Here is a 6,372-nt window from a genome sequence, read left to right as displayed (position 1 = left end):
TAGAGGTAGAGAGCAGACAGGAAGCATCACACAGGTGACTCTTCGTAGTATTCCCACAGGCAGAGACCTCTGCCATTCCTCTGGTGGGACCCCTCACCTGAACTGCAGAGAGAGGCTGAGAACCAGCTGGCCTGGGGAGGTCTGGGTCTACTACCCTCAGCCCTTCTAGGCCCTGACTCACCCTCTGGGCCCTTTGCAAGTATCATAAACATTAACAGCCACCATTTAGGAAGTCAGGTACTTAAAAATGTTAATGACTTTTCTCTTCACAATCATTATTAGGAAGGGCTTGTCCAAGGTCATTGCTTAGTGAAGGGGGACTAAGAAGCCCCCAAGCTCATCCCTTCCCTTTGCCTGTCAGTCACCCTGGTCCAGGTGACGGTAAGTGCTCATGAGCGCCCCCTCAGCCCACTTCTGAGTCTCCTGAAGCCAGCCTGGGCCAGCCCACTCTATATCCCCTTGCTCCTGGCCAAGGACACACTATAGTTACGTCCTTCAGCACTTCAGACACTGAAGGCTACTACCCCAAATGCGACCTGGCTAGCTCCCTCTGCAAAAACCTCTTGTGGATAGAAGGGTGTTCTGTGGATTCTGGACACATGTCCACTTTGGTGCTCCAAGACTATTCCAGAACTGAGTGTTCTGGAGCCTCCCCCAGCTCTGCTTTCCCAGCTGAGAGCTGAGCTTAGTCTGTGGGGCTGCAGGTTCTGGAGGCCTCCCCTCAACAGTGTTCTCCTACCACCATGGCTCCCTCTTGTTCCTGTTTATTTTACAGTTACCTCCTTGATGCTTTAGGGGCTGCTGAGATTCAGGAGATAAATGAAAAGTGGTGGGTGGGCATTATAAGGATTCCTAGAGAGAGATAGATATATATATAAAGAGAAACAGGAAAACATTCTCCTTAGTACCTGTGGTGGTTTGAATGACAATGTCCCCCATAGGCTCCAAGTATTTGGACACTTTGTCCCCACATAGTGGTGCTGTTTTGGGAGGTCCTAGAAAGTGTGGCTATCCTGGAGGAAGCACGTCACTTGGGGTGGGCTTAGAGAGTTCTTAAGCCTTGCCAGATCTCCAGTTTCTCTCTTTGCTTCCTGTGCCTGCTTGAATATGTAGAGCCTAGCTTCTGCTCCTCCTCCAGCTACCTTTGCCGCCATGCCTCCCCTCCATGATGGACTCTTGCCCCTTGGAACCATAAGCTCAAATAAACTCTTCCTTCTGTAAGTTGTTTTGGTCAGTGTTTCTATCACAGCAACAGAAATGTAACTAATACAGCAACTGATACCAGAGAGTAGGCCATTGGCTGTGAAGAACCTGGCATGTGGGGTTTTGGAGGAATGTGGAAGACTTTGGAAGTTTGGGCTAGAACAGCAGTTGATTGTTGTAAGCAGAGCTTAACAGGCCATTCTAGTAGGGGCCTGGAACAAAGCAGCACTGAGAACAATGTAGTTCCAGAGGGAAATAAGGACTTAGGAGCACTTGGGATATTTTGGCAAAGAGTCTGGCTGGAGTCTGCCCAAAAAGCTTGCCTGAGGCTAAAGTTGAAAAGTAATGGACTAATTTCTCTGGCAGAAGAAATTTCAAGACAGCCTAATGTAGAAATGGTAACATGGATATTAATGGTGAATATTATACAGATCTACAGAGAAAAAGAGCAAATGGGGCAGAAAGAAATGCAGAATGTACAGGATGGATTGAAAAAGAGCACTAGGAAGATAAATGTTGGAGCCTTGGCATGTGCTAGAGAGGATCCCTTTGATAAGGAGATTAAAGTGATTAAGGAGGGGCCTAGAGGTTTGAACTTAAACAATGGAGAGAGTGCCTCCAGGGCAAGACCACACCCAGTTAAACCTCCAACGTGTGAAAGGAAAATGCTGCAGAGACCACTGAAGAGAAAAGCTTCTAAAATGGATAAAAGGCTGGTGTCAACCCCAAACTTGCAGTCACACTTGGCAGTGTGCTGGTGCTGACTTTAGAGGCATGACAGATGGAAGAGTGAAGGAGTCATCAGTTCTTCCTCCGAGGTTTCAGAGAGCCTCCGAGGCCAACGCCAGGTAGTGTGCAGCAGGGGTTCCCCTGCATAGAGAAGGCCCTGAAAGGCCACTGTGTGAAGCTGTGAAAGTGAAGCCTGGTTGGCAATGGAGATTCCCAAGAAGACGTTCATGATGCTAGAGCTGTGAGGCATCTGCCAAGAAGACCAGGGAGTGGTACCAGACCAAGAGAGATGAGTGTTGCACACAGCGACACTGGAGGGGCCGAGCCATCTAAGCCCTTTGGAAGTAAAGTCCCAGAAGTCAGACGTGGAGCTACCGGATTTGGTGTTTGCCCTGCTGGTTTTTGGTCTCGTTTTTGGTCCAGTATTTCCTTACTATGCTTCTACTCCTCCCTTTTAGAATAGTAACGTGTATTCGGTTCCACTATGTGTTGGAAGTATGTAATTTGTCTTTTGATTTTATAGGGGCTTACACTTAAGGTATTTCCCTGAGTCTCAGAAGAGACTTTGGACTGTGGACTTTTGAAGAGTATTGAGACTGGTAATGACTACAGGGACTTTTAAAGTTGCACTAAATGCATCTTGCATTTTATATGGTCATGAGCCTATAGGGGTCAGGGGGTGGAATGTGGTGGTTTGAATGAAAATGTCCCCCATAGGCTCCAAGTATTTAGACATTTTGTCCCCAGATGGTGGTGCTGTTTTGGGAGGTCCTAGAAGGTATGGCTATCCTGGAGGAAGCAAGTCACTGGGGTTGGGCTTAGAGCGTTCTTAAGCCTTGCCAGATCTCCAATTGCTCTCTTTCCTTCCTGTGCCTGCCTGAAGATGTAGAGCCTAGCTTCTGCTCCTCCTCCAGCCACCTTTGCCTCCATGCCTCCCCTCCATGATGGACTCTTGCCCCTTGGAACCATAAGCTCAAATAAACTCTTCCTTCTATAAGTTGTTTTGGTCAGTGTTGCTAGCACTGCAACAGAAAAGTGACTAATACAGCACCAAAGAATGCAGGACAGCTGGTCTGTAAGATCTTCCAAATATGTTCCACACATGCTTTAGTCTTGTGGGGTAAGAGCAACCATTGTCCCCACTGTATAGCTGGAGGCTCAGGAGGGAGCTAAGCAGGCACTTGTCCAGGGTCAATCAGGTAGACACTAAACTCTGTGTTCTGAATTGTGGACTGCATTGCTCCTTTGGAAAGAGGGCTTAGGGAACCAGACTACATGTGATCAAAGCTTTTCCCCAGGACACAAAAAGTGAACAAATGGTCCCACAACACCAAGTGCTTCAAGCCTAGGCCCATCTGACAGCTGTGAAGAACCAAAAAGAAAAAGGGCCACAACACCAGTCGCCTGAAATACACATGGCATGCTTGTTGCAAAATACATACTTTATTTGTATCTGTTAGTGCATGTTGAGCAGGAGCTCTATCCTGTAATCCAATTTATACAGCATCACATGGGACTAGCTATCTTGGTCATGGGATATCACTGCCTTCCTCAGGGAAACCATGAACACTTCCGCAATTTGAAGGCAATGTAAATTAGCCCAAGGAACGGTGCCCTCCTTAACATCACTCCCAAAGAACACACGGCTCCCTTCTTTATAGTGAGTTAGACGTAGTAAGTTTGAGTTTTAGCTGGCTTCTGAGCTTTGGCCCTAAGTCCTCCAAGCCCCAAAGTTTCCATGGCAACAAAACTATTACCATGTCTTTCACTCCCATTTTCTTCCAGTCTCCCAAGTATCCCCTGGGATACGCGAGGGCCAACAGGACAGGGCTGGGCAGGCTGATGATAGCATCCTGACATCATCTTCATCACCAGCCAACTTTCTAGACCCAGTTGAACAGAAATCCTGTATGTCCCCTAGAAGCACCTGTCCACTCTCAGTAAGGCTGGCAGTTTCTCTGACCCTTTGTCAGTGTAGGCTCTCAGGCACGTGAAACTTAAAGATACACCCTACCATGCCAAAAAGAACAGAGATCTTATTTCTTATTCAGTCTGTCAGCCCTCAGCCCTAAACTAACCATCAGAGCTCAGGCCTGTGGAATGAGGCTGAGGTGCTTCCTGTGGTCAGCATGGGTCAGGCGTCCTCAGAGGGTCCAGTACCACAGGCAGGCCCAGTACCTCACTGCAGACTTGAGTATTGGCTGGGCTCAAAAGTTTCTAAACAGAGAGCACAGGAGACACTGGCATCTGGCTTTATAAACAGGTGAGAAAGGCCTGTCTCTGTACCGCCCCCGCTACCCAGGTTCTGTCCATATATTTGGACAGCAAGTCTCACCTGCACACAGTGACCCCTATTCTTCAGTCACCTACTCATTGTCCATGCTCTTGGAGCTGGCTAAACAGACTCTAGCTTGGCACCTGCTTCCTCTCCTCAGTGGCTGGATCATGAGCCCGGGGACAGGGGAGGGACATATTCAGGAAGTCCGCAGACTCCTCCAGCTGCTGCAAATGCTCCAGAGTTCTGCCCCCGGCCACATGGGCAGCATTCCTGGAGATGAAGCAAATGGAACCACACTCCCAATGTGAAAGCTAGCACTGTGCACTAAGGAGGTCTGCCAGTAATGCTGTCAGTGGAGTGCAGAAGTGGGAGAACTCCCGGCCTGGGCTTCTCCAGGCACTGTAAAACTCAGGCAGCTGGTGCAGAGGCCACTAGCATAGACACTCAGTTCAGGATAACCCTCTGCTCTTGTGAGATCCAGCACTAGCCAGTGCCTCTAGTCACAGGGCTCTGGAGCTGCATCCAATGATGGGCAGCAAATCCTGTCTGCCTTACTACACTCTGGGCAGCAAGCTGGCAGTCTGGAGACTGAAGAAAGCATGTGCCTGACCACCATCTGGGTCTCCTTCCAAACCTGAGACCAGGTTTCTCAGAGCTGGGAAGGGTCTGACACTTGGGTTGATACCTTACAGCTCTGTATTCAGAAGACTTTTCAAAGTTGACTTTCCCCTGCAGGCCCTCAGGGTATCATTTGGCCTTCAATCAGGAAGAAGTTCTGGGACACTGCAAGAGGTGCTGGTCATGGTACAAAGGCCTGGAAGCATGTGCCACTCCATTGTCTTTCTGTGGGTTTTGTTTAATGCCAAGGGAACCCTTATGCCACTTGCAGATCAAGAGCTCTCCTGGTCGGCGGCCCCAGGTCTGAAAACCTGTAACCTAGGGACAGCAGGGTGGAAATGGTGAGGGCTTCCCAGGGAGGCCAGGCCTTCCCATGGAGGCAAGTCTTAAAGGTTTGAGCGCCATCTTCTGGTCAGTGTTTGGTTTCTAAGCTGACTTGCTTTTAAAAACATTTACTTCAGAATGAGAAGATTCCCTAGCTGGTGACCTCAAATTATTTGCATATAAAATGAGGGTGGGTTTGGCTGGGGTGGGCTGGCTGGAGCTGGAACCCAGTTGTGGAAACTCTCCAGGGTTGCTGACAATACACAGACGCCTAAGGGCAGCTCACACAGCAGACAGGGTTAAGTTCCTACCTCTTGCCTTTTAGAAGTTGGCCAGCTGCCCCAAGGTAACACAGCACAGTTCCACTGTAACCAAACTGACCCCGCTCTGCACATGGCTTGCATGTGGCCGCAGGACATGTGCTTGGAAGAAGAAGTGGGCTTATCTCTGACAGCCAGTGACTTAAAAGTGAATGACCAAATTGGGCATTTTCCTCTGTAGGGGGCCAAGCCACACAAAAGGGAGGGAGCCCTGCCTGATGGGCAAATACTGCGCTAGCCCTCTTCAACCTTTGGGCTTCCAAGAAAGGAAGATAAATGCAAGCCCGTCTCTCCAAGCAGCAGGAACCAACATCTATCTAATTGCACTTCCAACCAGATTCCACAAGCCATTAATTACCAGATTATATTTTAGGAACTAAAGATAAAAGGCTCGGTAAAATTCAGACTTGAAAAGATCACTGACCTGCAGTAAGCACATAGCCAGCAGCAGCTCGGAGAGCAGGCCTTGTACATGGGCCAGCCCAGCCGGTGGCAGCAGGGCCAGGGGCCACAGTGGATGCTTCTCATAAGCAGGCACAGCTTGCTCCAAGTGCTGATTCATTAGCACTATCACATGCTCCAAAGGAAGCCAGCAAGAGGCCTCCAGGCTGGGGAGAGGTTTCAGCCTTGATTAACAGAAGGGGAAGGGGTGGGGATAACAGGGAAGCGCTCAAGGAATCAGCTATGAAGAAGATGCAGGAAGACAGAGACACCTTTCAGCTGGATGGCCTCACAGGATGCCGCCCCCCGCAGAAACACTTTGCTTCAGGAAGGGCTGATGACTGAGCAGGAGGGACCAGGCATGGCAGTGAGGGCTTCCTATGTTGTTCACACCAATGCCTGGCCTGCTGCCATACTCCTGGTGCTCACACTGGATGCAGAGGCACCTGAGCGTAGGGA

Source organism: Nannospalax galili, unplaced genomic scaffold (assembly GCF_000622305.1).
Source record: "Nannospalax galili isolate Female #2095 unplaced genomic scaffold, S.galili_v1.0 scaffold184, whole genome shotgun sequence".
In the NCBI taxonomy this organism is placed as follows: Eukaryota; Metazoa; Chordata; class Mammalia; order Rodentia; family Spalacidae; genus Nannospalax; species Nannospalax galili.
This window is presented reverse-complemented; position numbering follows the sequence as displayed.